Raw genomic sequence first — 19701 nt, 5'->3', positions numbered from 1 at the left:
GCAGTTGCCCTGAAACAACTTGCCTTTGCCTCGTGGAAGGCAAGTCCAACTGAAGGTAATCTCAGTTCCTTCCACCAAGTTCGGAACAAGTGTGTGTCTCCCGTTAGGAGTGCCAGGAAGCACGATCTCTGCACACTCAAGAATGAACTCTCAAACCTGTCTCCTTCCTCCAAATCCTGGTGGCATCTGGTCAAATCCGTTTCTGGTGTTTGTTCCCCCTCCATCCCCTCCCTTACCTCAAATGGCCACACAGTTGACACCGCACGTGACAAAGCCGAATGCCTCAACTCTGTGTTTGCCTCAAAATACTTAGTCCCAAACCCATCTCTCTCTGTTCCCACCCTTCCCAGTCGAACCCAAATGCTCCTGGACTCTGTGTCCTTCTCTCCTGACAAGGTGGAGAAGTTTTTGTCAAACATCGACTCTGATTCTGCAACTGGACCATACGGCATCAGCCCACGGGTCCTAAAATCCTGCTCTGCCGCTCTATCTCACCCTCTCTCTGTTCTTTTTACCCTATCTTTTGCTCAAGGTCACCTGCCAGCATCCTGGAAATCAGCAAACATTACCGCTTTGCACAAAAAAGGTGCAAAAACAGATCCTTGCAACTACAGACCAATCAGCCTGCTCCCAATTATCAGCAAAGTCATGGAATCCATCATTGCTTCGGATATCAAATCCTTCCTCTTCTCCAATGGCTTGATCTCTGATCATCAATTTGGATTCAGACCAGGTCATTCTACTCTGGACATGTTGCTTCTGCTGTCTCAACAATGGATGGAGGTCCTCAATGCCAAACAGGAAATCAGAGCTGTCTCCCTTGACATATCTTGTGCCTTCGATACGGTCTGGCACCCAGCTCTGCTCACCAAACTCTCCTACTATGGTATCCATGGAAATCTCCACGCATGGCTTGCGGACTTCCTCTCTGGTCGTAGTCAATGTGTGGCCCTGAATGGATTTTTCTCATCTCCCCCTTCCTGTTCTGGCTGGAGATCCCCAAGGTCGTGTTCTGGGCCTTGTGCTTTTTCTGGTCTTCCTCAATGATCTCCCCGACTCTCTGGAAAATCCTCTCTATCTCTCTGCTGATGACTCCACTCTCTGCCGCTCCATTCCTCATCCCTCAGATTGGCAGTCTGCAGCCTCCTCACTCTCTGCAGACCTGGACAAAATGACAGACTGGTCAAACAAGTGGAACATGTCTTTCAATCCTGACAAATCTCACACTCTTACGATGTCTTTCCGAAAAGACCGACTGGAAAACCCTCCCATCTACTTTCTCAACAATCCTCTCCAAGACGTTCTGTCGCTCAAGCTTTTGGGTCTCACTATCTGCCATGATCTTTCCTGGGAAAACAACATTTCCAAGCTGTCATCCAAAGCCAGTCGTCGACTGGGCATACTCCGTCGTGCGAAGTCCTTCCTCGGCACACCTGAGCTCCTCACCATAATACAAGGCTTTCATCCGCAGCTCAATGGAATACTGTTCCTCCCTCTGGGTCAGTGCTCCTGCCGCACACCTCGCTCGGCTTAACGCTGTTGAAACCAAAGCTTTCAAAATCATTGGAATCTCCTGCGATGAAGCTAACTCCGAGGGCCTTTCGCTCACTCACCGCAGGCAGGTCGGTGGTCTTTCCGTCTTCTACCGATCCCTCTCTGGCCTTGCCCCCCCAGCTCTCTCTGGGCTCTGTCCCCCAAATATTCCTACAGGTCGCACAAGATCTGCCTGCAACCCTCTTATGGTTAACTGCCAAAATCAAGACTCTCTGCTCACCTTCACTCCCCTTTTCTCCCGCCTCTGGAACAAACTCCCCCATTCCCTTCAATCCCACTCCTCCCTCCAGGTCTTTAAAACCGCTGTTCACCACCATCTCTTATCTTCCCCCATCCAAAACCTTGATCTTTTCTACCCCCGCTAATTCACCCCAGATACACTTTTTTGAAATTCCAACTTCTTTCCTGGAAGTCCTTGCAGTGTCCATACGTTTAATACCTCTCCCACTTCCCGCCAAGCCCACCCCCACGCACAGTTCTCTCGATGTCCTTGCTCTCAAATGTTGTGTTTTGTCCTTTCCCCTCTCTCCCCATCTTGTGTACCGCTACACCTTATTTTGTGTTTTATGTGTCGGTTTGACTTTTTGTGTGATTCATGTTAGCTCTTTCACGAGCCTCGATCTTGCATAGAAAAAAACAAAAACACAATTATTTGCGTTTAATCCAAGATAGCCACCACACCACGTGACCTATAACGTCACAATTATGATAACAACATTCTGCACGGGTATCGCTCCTACCCTGAAAGTTTCGTCTCAATCGGACATGTAGTTGCTGATAAAAAACAAGGTTTAGCCTGTACGGACGGCCGGACAGACGTACGTTCAGAAGGACGGAAGAACACTGTATGCTCAAATGGAGAAGACGTTCATAAACTCGATAATGGTAATGGGGCGAGCAGGTATGTTGGTAATAAGCGTCAACTATAGGTTGTTAACAATAGCACAAACTGATTGTCTTAATGGCTGCTCCAGCGTCGACGTTCCTTGTAAGATAATTCATGTTATTATTATTATTTGGTTTTTGATAAGGCCAAGTAAAAAAATAAAAATGTTTCTCGTCCGGACTTTTTTGAAAAAGGAGGAGGGAGGCCCTTACTATTTACTATTTTCATTTTTTTTGCTATTTTTTTCCAAGATGGCTGCCATGAATTGAATGACCACTGTGGCTGACTTAAAGACTCTATAGTTTGTCCAATGTAATGTGAAACATGCCAGTGTTGATTGTTAGAGAAAGGCCTGTAATTTCAGGCCTACTTTATATAGTAGGCCTAATCTAGGCCTACTTTATTAACTACAACAGGGCCAGAGACCCGTGTTGTACTCCGACCTCCCACCATTAAACCTACATCATAGGGTAGGACTATGGCCTGACAGTATTCACACTTCAGAATACACGAAACTACAACTAGTACTAGGCCATCCAAGTATAGCGTTACAGCTACATATGGATTTTTTAATGCACCAAGTATTTAAAAACAAGTACTGTAGCGGTTACCGCTGGATGTACATAATCGCCTTGCACCGGCCAGAACACGGCCAGACGCGCCTCTCCCGGGCATGCCCGGACTCACTGTTCCCGGTGTAGGGGAATTCGTAGCTGAGAGACTCACAGGACTCCAATGACCGGACACAGGTTTACAAAAGGTCTCGTTTATTAACTGGTTATTCACTTCATTCCATTTACCAAATAATACCGCATAATATAATGGATCAGGTTAACTCTTTTCCAATGGTCCTTCTCGTTCGGCTGATGTTCCTCTGCCACTCCCGTTGGTCAGAGCTTCTGGTAGCAAGTTCTGTCGACTCCACGTTTGCTCTCGTTTATATGGACAAACTGGACTTAATCCCCTCTCCGCTAATGCCCCGAGGTCATGCATGTACCAAGTCCTGGTATCAGCTCGCTCCCCTCCTGTTGTGAGTTCCGTTTACCAAACGATAGGGGGGTGCTTCAGCCAGGGGCTGTGACCAGGTGGACAAGAGATTATCATGTTCGGGCGCATTCCTGACACTCATTTACAAACTCGTCTTTCACAGAGTTTGCATGTAAAATGTATCTGCTTCGTTACCAGGTTAATTAATAAGTTACCAGTGCCAATTAATAAGTTACACTGAGTTACACTTCCACAATTCCCTCATCTTTTTGTTTTTGTTTATATTAACCATTAATCTAAACATCAATATAAGTAAACAATCAATCACTACAAGTAAACATCATTACAAGTATAAGTAAATAATCAGTCACTTTGGTAATCAAATTCCCTTGGGCATACACCGTCATCCTGCAAGAATCACAAAACATTTCGTTGGTCATTGACTCCTTCCATATCGTTCAATCTATTGCATTTGCATCACAAATATATTTTCAAAACAACACTTCACCATCACCAAGATACAACAATTTCACTTCATTTTCAAGTTTTATAAAGCATCTGCACCATCTGGCAATAAACGTTTGCCTCCACACAAATGTTGACTTTGTTTGAAAGGAAGGGCTGATCACTTGTGTTTGAATCCTGGTATGAAACATTTTCTCCTAATGTCTTCATAGCTCCTGCACTACTTCGTGTAGGATTTCGCTGTTGTGGTAACATTTCGGAGTCATAGCTTGCCACTTTTTGCTGTAAACCATAGTAATTCCTGAACAAGGCCTTCACCCAGTTGTAGTCGACTTGCCTCCTCCCTCATTGTGAGTGGGCAGCAAGTATTGGTGTGACGTTGATTGGCCAGCAAGATGTGGAACAGGGATGCCGGATGCATCCACAATGATGTTGGGACCATGGTGTTCAGGTCATTCATGGTCCTTACCAGGAGCAACCAGCAGAATCGTGCACAGCTGTTGTGACAAGGGCACAGCCGTTTTTTGCAGCTCCATGCTGGTTCCCCGGACGTTGGTGAAGTAATAACATATGTCCCCGCATTTCACAGAGGTTGCAGGTAAAATGTCGTTGTCCTGCAACTTCTGATGTGGTGAATGTTCGAAGCCTTCAAACAAGAGTAAGTGATCGCCTTTCTTTCATATGTTGCAGTGTGATCCAGGCAAATGGTCACATAAATTTCCTTGGTGAAGGTAAGCATTCATCTCCAAGTTACACGGGAGAATGTCTTCATCATTCTTTGAGAAAGAGGGTGTATGCCACGATTAACTTCATTTTTTAGCCACAAATTTTCTTTCTCGAACTTCTTCCCAATTCCGTTAGCAATCCCTCCAAAATGTGATCTCGTCTTATCCTTATGCTCAGTCACATCTGAATCTGCTTTCCGCACACACTGAATCAGATAGGGTACATCTTACCATGAAATCAGCATAATCATGTATATCTTCCGACAGTTTCACATTCAACAATTTGTTGTTTTTCCTTAACACAAAAGTTATATTCATTTATATGCGTCACACAAATAATATTCAATCAGGTATGTATTTTATTACTAAACTAAGAATAGCATTGTATATGATTACAATCACAAACGGGAATACCTAATTCCCAACAACAATTTTTTTTCAAACCAACAAATTAAACATAATGTATTATTACCATAATTCCTCTCCACTTTTTCTTTTCCCTCTTTTTCCTAACAGTGTGTCACTCGTGGTGATATGAGTTCACTGATATTGTAATTGACACAACTCATAACATTGTCGTTATGCCATTATCTTAATTCTACTGTTTCATTTGCAACATCACTTGATTTAATCTTTTAATCTCAGTATTTATTCATATTCTCATAACAATCTTTCTATTTTAGGTCCATATTTGTTTCTATTCTTATCAACCTCCTACGGTTTATCAATTTGTTCCAAAACACTGCAACCAAAGGTTTTAACCAAAGCTCTACCAAACTATTTCCAATTTGAACTCAACATGCTAATTAAACAACAATTCAAAGAATTAACTTCAATGGGTCAACAAAACTCATTTTATAAACAGATCTAATTTTCCCATCCAATAATTTTCCTTGCCAAATGTCATATTGCAACACTTTAATAAACCTTCGAAAAATGTCTCCCAAATCAATAAATTCCCTTTTTACTTCCCAAATACTCATCTGTAAATTACATATTCAATTACAGTTTTTTTTTTCCTATTTGTTCGGCCTAAATGGCCACTGAAGTGGCTGCCAACATGCAGTACCGTTTTTATCTACCAAGCAAGTATTCGTCCACATAAGATCTCTACCAAAATGTTGTTTGTAAAAAACAAATCTGGGATTTCTGATTACATGGATGCACACTCTCAGGACATTTCAGGCTGCTTGTTAACAATCCACTACGATTAATTAATTTCTTTACCCACAATCAAATAATTAGTACAAATTGAGGATATTATCCCTATCACATTCATTTATAGATTCATTATGTTGGATCTAAATTTTCTCCCACTGCTGCAAGGAAGAACAATAGCTCTAATAAGTCTTTGTAATATCTCACTTCATTTACCCAGCATCGAAGAATTTATTTACTATCCATTCCCATCTGTTAACCAGTGACTTTGTTTGAACTCCAAAACTTAATTTGATGAATCCCATGTGTATGGTACCACTTATTGAAACCCCTACTTTTGTAGAAAATATCCAAGTAAGTGTTTTTTTTACACCCCCTTAACTGTTGCTCATCCATTTCTATGCACCCAGTGAGTACTACTGACACCAGTATGCCAATATAGGTGTGCGAGATTAACAAATATGTTGCAGGTACACGTAACAGCGCGTTCTGAGTATAAATAACGTAACAGCGCGTTCATGTCTGCCCCTTGGTTTAAGATGCACAATGCATTCCGTTTTAAAACTCACAATAGTTCCAATCAGCAAGATTTTCTTTACTATTTTCCCATATCATCTATGCCTAATACACATCCATACATGCAGCACAATTTATATGCTGATAAAATTCAAGTTTATATATATATATATAAATCCATGAGCAGAGTATTCTGGGAAGTCAGTGTAAGACCTCTCCCAAATTTGGATAATTTTGTACTCCCTCATTTCCTTTTATGAAGCTCATATCCATAAATAGCTGTTATTCTCATATAAATTCTATCAAAAATGGAATCCCCAAATTACTCACAATTTTACTATTTAATTAATGGCTGCTCATAACCCAGCACATCAAATCTTTATATTCCATCTCCCTTGACAAAAGAGATAATGTTCATAATCACATTTTATTTCTATTTTATTTTACGGATTCTCTGCATATTCAATCCCATCCACATAAAACTATCCATTTCCAGACAGGCACACTGTCGGTGTCAACAATCTTGTAAGATTGATACACAAAACAATAAAAAAACACTAACATTGACACACAAAAATACACACACACATGCATTATGCGTATTTGTTTGCGTTGGAACTATTATTCACAGATCAAGATGGGTGTCAATTTTATTTCAATTTCATAAAATTTGTCCTTCAATTTTTTATAAATGCTAATACACAAATGGACCAAAAACTTTATTCTTAGAAAACCCCTATGATGTCACATTGAAATTACCCTTTCAGTTCCCACAATAATTTATCCAAATTTGACTACACACCCATTTACATGTCAGTCGACCACTGACTTATCAATCGTGTGGAACAATAGTCCGAAATTCCCACCTGATCATCATGTGACCCTTGTCCCTTGGTTTAAAATTTGCAAAGCAATTGTTCCAACTTTGTAAATTTAAAATTGTGTGCCCAACATAAAAGATCCAATTTCGGCATTTGATCAATTAATTATCAATTTGCTTACAAGCAAAAGAAAAAAATGAATAATTCTTGCTCCGAAAACTTTTCAGACCCAAGAATCATCGACAGTTATTCATGTTTGTCCAGTAATCTAATTTGTTGAGGCCAATCGTCATTTGGGATTTGTCGCAATGAAGGCCTAATCATTGTCTGAGGTATCGGTCAGCACTGGTACCCTTGATCTTGGTTTACCCTATGAACTTGTCTTCCTTTTGGTATACGGACATCCTCTTTTCCAGTGTCCCATCCGTCCACACTTGAAACACCGGTTTCTGTCGTTGTCTGATCTGTGTACCTGTGCACTTGTATTGCTGGGCTGCATCTCTACATCCCTGAGTTGCCACTGCAATCTCTCGTTATCTCCTGAAACACGAAAAAAATTCTCTGTACCGTCCTTTTTGGGGAGACAACTGGAAATCTGATGGGACAACTGTCACTTTCATTCCTAATTTCGAGGGCAGTTGTGCATTTGTCTCCTCCACTGTATCCTGTATCCTTTTTATTTTAAGTTCTAGATCCGTTATCCGTTCTTGCTGTTCTCGTTGTCTGGATTCACCATCCCAAAGATGGAATGCAAGCCAGTCTACCGTTAGATTCTGTCTCTTCCTGGCTTTCAATCTTTGTTCCAATCTTTCCAATCGACTTCGCTCAAATGTACCATCTCTTGGAAACTCCTCATCATGTCCCTTTGTCCACAAATACCAATTCTCGACCTGCCTTATAGCTTCTGCACCATAACGGTCGTACATATGATGTGTACAAGTACCTTTTTGTGGAATCTCTGGTTGTCCTTGTGTATTCTTGCAGGCTCCATTTCCCATTCTGCCTTTTATCAAAGTAGCGTTGGATGTGTTGTAGTTTGTTCCTCTAAAGCTTCACTCGTACCTCCAGGAAGGGTCTCTCCACCTGTTCACACGGTGATTTCCAGAGAATCTCCCTCAGCCGTGGCTTTTGCACAATCCAATCTCACAGATCAGTATTTGCAGATGAGCCGGAGGGTCAGTATGAAATGGGTGAATCCTCAGGTGTCCGCTCTGTTGACGGGGAAATCACACAATGGTAACCGCACATATATATCTGTATATAAACTCACCACCTTGCTCAATTTTCCCAGGTTGCCTCCACATTGATAATATCTCGCAAAGATATCAAAGCTTCTTTCTTGAGACCGCATTTTCATCAATCAAACAATCAATATATTCAATTCAATTTATTCAGTTCAATTTATTCAGTTAAATTTATTCAATTAAATTCAATCAATTAGATTCAATCAATTAACAATTCAATCAATTATTCAATTTCAATTAATTCATCAATATTCATCAATAAATCAAATTAATCATTTTGGATGACTCCTTGCATAAGCCCTTTCCCCAATGATGTCAGGACAGGTCCATCCATTGACTGAGATCGAATCTCATCGGTCGTCACCTCTGGTTCGTACCTCATGTTAATTGATGAATCACCGTCCTGTCCTAGGGTCATATCTGACATATTTCCCCATTTTGCCTGGTCTCCACAAATTTTCTTTGCAACCACTAAAGGCAACTCATCCTTCATTCGTGAGACAGCCAAAATGGATGGCAGATACTAAAGTTCTTTGGGAAAAATATCTCATCATTTTTCTTTTAATAGTACCCAAAATCTCTTGGCAATATAAATTTCGTAAAACTCCTGAAATGGGACTGTCAAATTCCTTCAATCATGCTAAATTTTGAAACTCCATCGCTTGTAATACCCAATTTATCCCATAGGGCTTGAAAGTTCTTTCCCAAGTTCATGCAGCATTCTGCATTTGAACCCTATGATATCATTCATAATAATCATCATGATTTTATAGTCATGGTCCTATCATAATCATCTATTTAAAACGAACATTTCCTTTATCACCACAGCTATGTGGTATAATCAACAATAGAATAAAACTGTACATAGCAACAGGCTACCTCATGGCCACTTAGTATACCTATTGACAATAAGTCATAACAATATCGAATAATCATTGAACAATTCTAAAATCGCTTCCACTGCTCCAGCCGCAGCATTCGTCATTTTGTCTGCTCATCCACGTGACCAAAACGAAATAAAGGGAGCTCAACCATTACACAGCGCTTTTAATGGCGCATGCCATAGGACCTCAACGCAATTTCGACTCGGCCAGAAAACGAGCAAATTTTGCAGGATGTTAACTGGAATTAGTCGTGAAAATATATCCAAAATACACAAAAAATACACACCCACAAAAATAAACAACAAACCCAAACAAACCCAAGGTCGACCCTCTTACACAGTAAATTACATCATTTCAGCATCGCATTGATTGCTGAAATATTCCAGGGTTTATACACACCTTAAAAGAGGTATGCGTGGTGTTGCCCCCTCCCACGTTTATTCCTCATTAAATTCCTCATTAAATTCCTTATTAAATTACTCATTAAATTACTCATTAAATTACTTATTAAATTACTCATTAAATTACTCATTAAATTACTCATTAAATTACTCATTAAATTACTTATTAAATTACTCATTAAATTACTTATTAAATTGCTCATTAAATTACTTATTAAATTACTCATTAAGTTACTCATTAAATTACTTATTAAATTACCCATTAAATTACTCATTAAATTACTTATTAAATTACTCATTAAATTACTCATTAAATTACTCATTAAATTACTCATTAAATTACTCATTAAATTACTTATTAAATTACTCATTAAATTACTTATTAAATTACTCATTAAGTTACTCATTAAATTACTTATTAAATTACCTTACATAGTTTCAGCATTGTATTGATTGCTGAAATATTCCAGGGTTTATACACACCTTAAAAGAGGTATGCGTGGTGTTGCCCCCTCCCACGTTTATTCCAGGGTTTATACACACCTTAAAAGAGGTATGCGTGGTGTTGCCCCCTCCCACTTTTAATTACTCATTACATCGTTTCCATTTAAAAAAAACATCGCTTTTACTGCTCCAGCCGCAGCATTTGTCACTTTGTTTGCTCATCCGCATGACCAAAACGAAATAAAGGGAGCTCAACCATTACACAGCGCTTTTAATGGTGCATGCCATAGAAACTCAACGCAATTTCGACTCGGCCAGAAAACGAGCAAATTTTGCAGGATGTTAACTGGAATTAGTCGTGAAAAATATATCCAAAATACACAAAAATACACAAAAATACACCCCCACACAAATAAACAACATTTATTCCGTTCAACAGAACAAACATTTCCTCTATCATGACATGCATGTCTTCAAAATTATATGACCAAGAGAAAAAGTAAAATTAATTAAAAACTGCGGGCAGTGATGATCCGGGGACCATACCGCTCCATCCTGATTGGACGAGTGCGTGCTAGAGTCGTTAACAACGACAGTCCAGATCCGATTGTTCAAAATTTCAACTCAATCGATCGAAAAATGAACGCAGGGATGCATTTTAAAGGTGCAGTGGCACTAACTGAGTTGCCACGAATATGGCCACGAAATTGCCAATATGGCCATCACAAAATATTTTCCTTAATCAATTGGCTCATAGCATAACCAATCTGTAAGTATTTCATCCGAAGATGTATTTCTGAGGACTTTTAATTAAATAAGTCATTTATAAATCAACGAGTTAATTTATTAAATGATTAATCAATAAATCAATATTTTCCTTGACAGCCACATCACTTGGTCAGTGTCATGTCCAAATATCAGCTTCCTTACTCAAAAGGTGCCTGAGTTAATGTAATGTAATTACTGTAATAAGATTACTGCAATTACTGTAATGATTACTGTAATTACTGTAATTACCGGAACTGTAATTACTGTAATTACCTCAGGTAATTACTGTAATGTAATTACTGTAATTTAATAAGAAATGTAATTAATTAAATAAGTACTTCTATAATCGCTCATAATTAAATAACTCGTGAATTCTTATCCGGTTTATTTAACATTTGAGTGTCCCCAAAACGTTGGAGCAAAACGTTGCAACAACGAAAGTAAAACGTTGTAGCGACGTTGTGGAAACGTCAGCAAAACCCAACATTTGAATGTTCCCAAAACGTTGGAGCAAAACGTTGCAACAACGAAAGTGAAACGTTGTGGCGACGTTGTGGAAACGTTAGCACAACCCAACATTTGAATGTTCCCAAAACGTTGGAGCAAAACGTTGCAACAACGAAAGTAAAACGTTGTAGCGACGTTGTGGAAACGTTAGCAAAACCCAACATTTGAATGTTCCCAAAACGTTGGAGCAAAACGTTGCAACAACGAAAGTGAAACGTTGTGGCGACGTTGTGGAAACGTTAGCACAACCCAACATTTGAATGTTCCCAAAACGTTGGAGCAAAACGTTGCAACAACGAAAGTAAAATGTTGTAGCGACGTTGTGGAAACGTTAGCAAAACCCAACATTTAAATGTTCACAAAACGTTGGAGCAAAACGTTGCAACAACGAAAGTGAAACGTTGTGGATTATCCCAATGGATAATCCCAATGAATCACAATGCAATCCCATTAAAATCCCATATCTTGTCACCCTTTGCATTGTTGAAAGCAATTAATTCCATAACTCAATATTACCTCTATTTATATATACTAGGGCTTGCCCGCACGTACGTGCTTGCCCGTACGTGCTTGCAAAAAAAAAACATGCGTGCAAGCAACAACAAAAACTTTGAAACCACGTGGCAGTAACGACCACAGAACCCCCCTTCTATTTACATGCAATGGTTTGGTCCATTCGCAAAGCCAAAGCGAACGACCACAGAACCCCCCCTTCTATTTACATGAAATGGTTTGGTCCATTCGCAAAGCCAAAACGAACGACCACAGAACCCCCCCTTCTATTTACATGAAATGGTTTGGTCCATTCGCAAAGCCAAAACGAACGACCACAGAACCCCCCCTCTATTTACATGAAATGGTTTGGTCCATTCGCAGAGCCAAAGCGAACGGCTTGCGAGTATGGTGACCATACCTTGGGACCCACTTGTCCGATTAATTTTAAACCTTGACAAATTTTCCATTCCTTCCCTTCCTGATCTTTCGATGTAGGGCTGGGTTCTTTTTTTAGGATCATGTTGCATCGAGCATTATTTTCCAAAACAGTGTGAACATTAAACCACACCAAAACCTCTGACATCCCACCATTAACACCTATTGTAAGCGTGCCGAATCAGTAAGCATCACCCCTTCTATGAGCCTCGACCAGAGGGTGGTTGTTACTCACAAACACTCGTCGCTAGCTGTTCCATTGTCTGCCGATTCCCACTCTGCTGTTTTTTGTCTCATAATCACCAAACAAGAACAGTACACATTTCCTGTAATTATCTCTCATAATCAGGATAAATTTGGAACAGCCCTTAAACTAACACCAAGCAGATCAATTTTTATATTTAGGTTGAGGTTTCACACAAACTGGCAAATTTCGTCAAAAAAAAACAACAGCACTGGTTTTGTTTCCTGGAAGCGTCCTGCAAAACGCTTTGCTTCTCGCAAAACGTCCGCCAATGGGAAGTAAAGGGAGGGAAAAAGAGCGGGAGCAAGAGACAGGGTGCCGGAATGGACATGAGGGACAATGAGGGACAGTGAGGGAGTGTTGGTATGCAATTTTTATCCAATCGCCATCTTTCACAGTAATTCTGGACCGGCATGAGGTGGGATTGTCTGTCATGAATTTATTTGTTGATCGAACGAGTTTTAATTTGTCTAAATCCGACCAGTCGTTTCCAAAGATATAAGCCTTTTTGTCGCAATACCATAAATTGGAATGAGGTAAAAATATATATATATAAATATAATTCCCTTTCCCGGTTCCCTGTCGCTCGCCGAGCGCCGAGCAAGTCGCTCGCTCGCCGAGCAAGTCGAGTGCTTTGAACAAGTGCAAAAAAAAAGAAGTACTTTATACGTGTAATGCGGCATTTGTGAACGAGTGTACCGGCCTTACACGTCCTGGAAGCAAATGGTCGCAAGGTGCACGCTTGCTCCGTTTGCTCCCAGGTCACAGTAAGACCCTTAATGACCAGCGCAAAAATACGTATTTACAGAAATCATTTAGGAAAACACGAATAAATAGAATCATTTAACACGTTTCATCCTTGTATCACCTATGGACAATCGCAAGTCCCACACAAATCCTCCATGTATATACAACATAACTATTCCCAAGTTCGTAAATCATACTGGACCAAAAACAAGACACACTCACCTTTTAAAGACTTGTTTGTGTCCAGTTGATCCCAGCGGTGCCTCCAAATTGTAGGGGAATTCGTAGCTGAGAGACTCACAGGACTCCAATGACCGGACACAGGTTTACAAAAGGTCTCGTTTATTAACTGGTTATTCACTTCATTCCATTTACCAAATAATACCGCATAATATAATGGATCAGGTTAACTCTTTTCCAATGGTCCTTCTCGTTCGGCTGATGTTCCTCTGCCACTCCCGTTGGTCAGAGCTTCTGGTAGCAAGTTCTGTCGACTCCACGTTTGCTCTCGTTTATATGGACAAACTGGACTTAATCCCCTCTCCGCTAATGCCCAGAGGTCATGCATGTACCAAGTCCTGGTATCAGCTCGCTCCCCTCCTGTTGTGAGTTCCGTTTACCAAACGATAGGGGGGTGCTTCAGCCAGGGGCTGTGACCAGGTGGACAAGAGATTATCATGTTCGGGCGCATTCCTGACACTCATTTACAAACTCGTCTTTCACAGAGTTTGCATGTAAAATGTATCTGCTTCGTTACCAGGTTAATTAATAAGTTACCAGTGCCAATTAATAAGTTACACTGAGTTACACTTCCACACCGGGCACGCCCGAACCTCCCGGGCACGCCCGGTCTCGTCTTTCCCGGGCATGCCCGCTCTCGCCTTTCCAGGGCTCGCCCAGAGCATCCGGGCATGCCCGCTATCGCCTTTCCAGGGCTCGCCCAGAGCGTCCGGGCATGCCCGCTATCGCCTTTCCAGGGCTCGCCCAGAGCGTCCGGGCATGCCCGCTATCGCCTTTCCAGGGCTCGCCCAGAGCGTCCGGGCATGCCCGCTATCGCCTTTCCAGTGCTCGCCCAGAGCGCCCGGGCACGCCCAGCCTCGACTTGCCAGGCCGCAGCCAAACACGCCCGGGCAGGTCCAGACTCGCCTTTCCAAGGCTCGCCCTTGATACCCGGGCATGCCCGGTATAGCTTTTGCCGGGCAAACTTCCCGACATAAATGTGTATATATATTGTTGCCCGAAAAACGGGCTGGTCAGAATACCTGAGCTGTTTTGTTTCAATAAAGCAACTCGGACGAATTCCGTCTTTGGTCGCGTCAATTCTTTCGACTCGCGTTGGAGCGCAGTTCCTTCATTGGTGACCTACCGACATGGATACGGCAGTGACGCTTAAACTGCCTACCTTCTGGGAGGCTCACGCGGCTGTTTGGTTCGCCCAGGCGGACTCCCAGTTCGCCCTGCGAGGCATCACCGCGGACGACACCCGCTTCCACCATGTTGTGGCGGCGCTCGGTTCCACCACCGCGGCCCGCGCCTTGAGCCTCCTCCAGCACCCGCCGGCTGCTGACAAATACGACGCGCTGAAGACGCTCCTCCTCGGTGCTTTCGCCCTCTCACCGGCAGCACGCGCACGGCGCCTGCTTGACCTGCCCGAGCTCGGCGATACGCGCCCGTCCGAGCGCATGGACTATATGCTCTCGTTGCTCGGCGAGCACTCTCCGGCATTCCTGTTCCGGGAGCTGTTCCTCCGTCAGCTGCCTAACCCGGTACGCCTCGCCCTGGCTGGCACGTTGATCACGGATTCCCGCGCCCTCGCCAGGGAAGCCGATAAGATCTCCTCGGCGGGCCAGCACATCGGCGCGGTTACCTGGAGCCCGCCGCCGTCCGAGACAACGCCCACGACGCCCGAGCGCCCTGCGCGGTTGGAGGCCGAACTGCCGGTGCAACTGGCGGCCGCCACGCCGCACCGCCCGCTTCCGACACAACGGCCGGGGCCTCCACCTGACCGGGCGTGGTGTTATTACCACGCCAGGTTCGGACACAAGGCTCGGACGTGCCGGCCCCCGTGCACTTTCGGCAGGTCGGGAAACGGCCGGGCCGGCGTTCATTCCCAGCCATGAGCGCCGGCCACTCGGGCAACTTGCTGTTTATTCGGGACAAAGCGTCTGGACGGCGTTTCCTGTGCGACACCGGCGCCCAACTGAGCGTCATACCTGCCTCCGAGCAGGACAGGCTGGACGCAGTTTGCGGCCCCTCTTTGGTCGCTGCTAATGGCTCGGCCATACGCACTTTCGGCCCACGCGTCGTCACCCTCTGCTTCGGCAGCCAGCGCTTTCAATGGACTTTTGTTACCGCCAGCGTCCCCGTGGCTTTGCTGGGCGCCGACTTCCTCTGCGCGCACGGGCTGCTGGTCGACGTCAAACGACGTCGCCTTGTCCACGCCGAGACCTTCAGCTCCCTGGCGTGCACAATGAGCAGCTCCGCGCCGACCGAACTGGCGTGCGCCCTCCCGGCAACGAATGAGTTCGCTCGCCTGCTCGTGGAATTCCCGGCCCTCACGCGGCCGACGTTTTCGGCCGTCGCGGTGCGGCACGGGATCGAGCACCACATACCCACTACGGGCCCGCCGGTCTACGCCAGGGCCCGCCGCCTTGACCCAGCCAAGCTCGCCGTGGCAAAGGCTGAATTCGACGCGTTGGAGCACCTCGGCATCGTGCGGCGCTCCGATAGCGCGTGGGCCTCGCTACTGCACATCGTGCCAAAGCCGGGGGGTGGATGGCGCCCGTGTGGCGACTACCGCCGTCTCAATGACGCTACCACGCCCGACAGGTACCCGATCCCGCATATTCAGGACTTTTCCGCCCGTTTGGCGGGACGGGTCATCTTTTCGAAAATTGACCTGATACGGGGCTACCACCAGGTACCTGTCCGGGCGGCCGACGTCCCGAAGATGGCCGTCATCACGCCGTTCGGCCTGTTCGAATTTTTGCGGATGCCGTTTGGCCTCAAGGACGCGGCCCAGGCGTTCCAGCGCTTGATGGACGGCGTGCTGGCGCGACCTGCCGTTTCTTTTCGTCTCTCTGGACGACATCCTCGTCGCCAGCACGTCCCGCGCCGAGCACCTCCTCCACCTCCGAACACTGTTCGGTCGCCTCAGCGAGCACGGCTTAATTGTCAACCCGGTCAAATGCCACTTCGGCGCGACGACCGTTGACTTTTTGGGCCACCGCATCACCAAGACCGGGGCCGTGCCGCTGCCGACCATGGTCGAGGCCATCACCACGTTCCCGCGTCCCCGTTCCATCAAGGCCCTCCAAGAGTTCCTCGGCATGGTGAATTTTTATCACCGATTCGTGCCCCGCGCTGCTCAGCTCATGCGGCCCCTTTACGAGGCCCTCCGGGGCAAGCCGGCCAAGCATGACATTGTTTGGTCCGCGGCCATGGACGCGGCCTTCGCCAGTGCCAAACGGGCCCTCGCCGACGCAACGCTGCTGGCTCACCCGGTGCTCAACGCGCCCATCGCCCTCACTACGGACGCCTCCAACTACGCGGTGGGCGCCGTCCATGAGCAATGGGTGGACGGGGTTTGGCAGCCACTCGCTTTTTTCAGCCGGCAACTCCGGCCGAACGAGTTAAACTACAGCACGTTCGACCGCGAGCTGCTCGGGCTATTCCTGGCCGTTCGCCATTTCCGACACCTCCTGGAGGGCCGCCCGTTCACGGCTTTCGTCGACCACAAGCCGTTGGTCTATGCAATGGCTAAGGTCACGGAGCCGTGGTCGGCCCGCCAGCAGCGCCACCTCTCCGCCGTGTCGGAGTTCACCACGGACATCCAGCACGTCGCCGGCAAAGACAACGCCGTGGCCGACTGCCTTTCGCGGGCCAGCGCGAACGCGGTCCACCTCGGCATGGACTTCACGCTCATGGCGGCCGACCAGACCACCGACGCCTCGGTGCAGGCACTCCGCGTGGCGGACACGGGCCTCCGCCTGGCCGACATCCCCTTCGCGGGCACCGTCCTGCTCTGCGACGTCTCCCAGGGCCAGCCTCGCCCCATCGTGCCCGTTTCCTGGCAGCGCCGCATCTTCGCCTCCATCCACGGCCTTTCTCACCCGGGCCGGAAAGCTTCTCAGAAGCTGGTGTCGGCGCGTTTCGTCTGGCACGGCCTTCGAAGAAACATCCGCGACTGGGCCAACGCCTGCACGGCCTGCCAGCGAGCCAAGGTCCACCGCCACACCCAGGCCCCGCTGGCACCTTTCGCCGTGCCTGAACGGCGTTTCGACCACGTCCACGTGGACCTGGTGGGTCCCCTGCCCCCCTCGCGGGGGTTCACCCACCTGCTCACCATGGTGGGCAGGACCACCAGGTGGCCGGAGGCCGTGCCCCTCACCTCCACCACCACCGCCGACGTGGCGCAGGCGTTCATCGCCACCTGGGTCGCGCGCTTCGGCGCACCAGCGGACATCTCGTCCGACCGCGGCCCACAGTTCACGTCTGAGCTTTGGGGCGCGGTCGCCCGTTCGTTGGGGGTCACGCTGCACCGCACCACGGCCTACCACCCCCAAGCCAATGGGTTGTGCGAGCGGTTTCACCGCTCCATGAAGGCCGCACTCATGGCCGGCCTTCAGGACGACGGTTGGGCCGACCGGCTGCCGTGGGTCCTTTTGGGCCTTCGCACGGCCCCCAAGGAAGACCTCCAGGCGTCCGCCGCCGAGCTCATCTACGGCCAGCCACTCCGCGTCCCGGGCGAATTCGTGCCTGACGCTACCAGTCCCTGGTCCGCCGCTCGCCAGCGCTCGGACCTCCAGGAGGCCGCCCGATGATTTGCCCCCGTGCCGACGTCCCGCCACGGTGGCCCCCAGTCCTACGTCCCCCCGGCGCTTCGCACAGCGGAGTACGTCTTTGTGCGTCATGACGCGCACCGGGGGCCACTCCGGCCGCCGTACGACGGGCCCTTCCGGGTCCTGCGACGGGGCGACAAGTCTTTCATCGTCGACTTCGGCGGCCGGCCGGACCGGATTTCTGTGGACCGCCTCAAACCGGCGCACATGGACGTCGACCGACCACCACGGTTGGCCCTTCTCCGCGGCGAGGCCGCCCCCCGTCCACAGTTCCCCCCGCTCGACCACCCACCACCACGTCAGACCCCTCCCCACGACCCTCCAGGGGTCGCTTCGGCCGGGTCATCCGGACCCCCCTTAAATTGACCCTGCCGGTGCAGGTCGATTCTGGAGGGGCGTGTGTTGCGATTACCGCTGGATGTACATAATCGCCTTGCACCGACCGGCCAGAACACGGCCAGACGCGCCTCTCCCGGGCATGCCCGGACTCACTGTTCCCGGGCACGCCCGAACCTCCCGGGCACGCCCGGTCTCGTCTTTCCCGGGCATGCCCGCTCTCGCCTTTCCAGGGCTCGCCCAGAGCATCCGGGCATGCCCGCTATCGCCTTTCCAGGGCTCGCCCAGAGCGTCCGGGCATGCCCGCTATCGCCTTTCCAGGGCTCGCCCAGAGCGTCCGGGCATGCCCGCTATCGCCTTTCCAGGGCTCGCCCAGAGCGTCCGGGCATGCCCGCTATCGCCTTTCCAGTGCTCGCCCAGAGCGCCCGGGCACGCCCAGCCTCGACTTGCCAGGCCGCAGCCAAACACGCCCGGGCAGGTCCAGACTCGCCTTTCCAAGGCTCGCCCTTGATACCCGGGCATGCCCGGTATAGCTTTTGCCGGGCAAACTTCCCGACATAAATGTGTATATATATTGTTGCCCGAAAAACGGGCTAGTCAGAATACCTGAGCTGTTTTGTTTCAATAAAGCAACTCGGACGAATTCCGTCTTTGGTCGCGTCAATTCTTTCGACTCGCGTTGGAGCGCAGTTCCTTCAGTACACCAGAAAATGTATGTCTTGATATGGCTTAAATATTTACGCTATATCACGACGCCAACTTACTTTCGTTGTTTGGTATCCATCACCAATGTCATCTCCATCGTCAAATTCTCCACTGGCAAATTTAGCGAAGAGCTCGTTCAACGTTCGCTTCTCATCTACAACTGATCTCGCGAACCAAGACTTCAAACCTTTTGTCGACGAACGTATGCTTACACACACGAATATCGTCATATTCCCCACTCAAATTTGTACCATTAAAAGTATGAAATGCAAGATTCTTACACGTAAATTGCACTTGCCCAGTGCACAGCCGCTGCGAGAATTGACCGTCTTCAGCACAAAGTGTCTGCGTTAAGCCGAGCATGTATTAACCAGGAAGTTCCGTTAGAGGGCGCAATCCATAATAGTTCAGATCATCAATGCACAAGATACGATCAGCAAACGCCCAGAAACGGCGAGTTTTACACCGACTTTCTTCGCAAAACGATTTTTTTTTAAACAAATATATATTTTTAAAAAAAAGTATTAAATAGGAAATA

At 46.9% G+C, this 19701-nt stretch overlaps 1 protein-coding gene across 1 annotated transcript in view; it reads right to left on the bottom strand.

Annotated features, from left to right (window-relative positions):
- LOC137430863 (ubiquitin carboxyl-terminal hydrolase 17-like protein 6) overlaps positions 1-19482 on the bottom strand; it is an 81736-nt gene extending 62254 nt beyond the window's left edge. The window contains exon 1 of the mRNA XM_078768603.1: positions 19445-19482. The gene's annotated coding sequence lies outside the window, so the exon portion shown is untranslated. The remainder of the gene's footprint in view (positions 1-19444) is intronic.
- Between the last annotated feature and the right edge of the window lie 219 nt (positions 19483-19701).

Source organism: Myxine glutinosa (genome assembly GCF_964187855.1).
Source record: "Myxine glutinosa chromosome 7 unlocalized genomic scaffold, kmMyxGlut1.1 SUPER_7_unloc_1, whole genome shotgun sequence".
NCBI classification, from domain to species: Eukaryota; Metazoa; Chordata; class Myxini; order Myxiniformes; family Myxinidae; genus Myxine; species Myxine glutinosa.
Note: the sequence above shows the minus strand (reverse complement) of the source record. Positions and strands in the feature narration are given on the sequence as shown.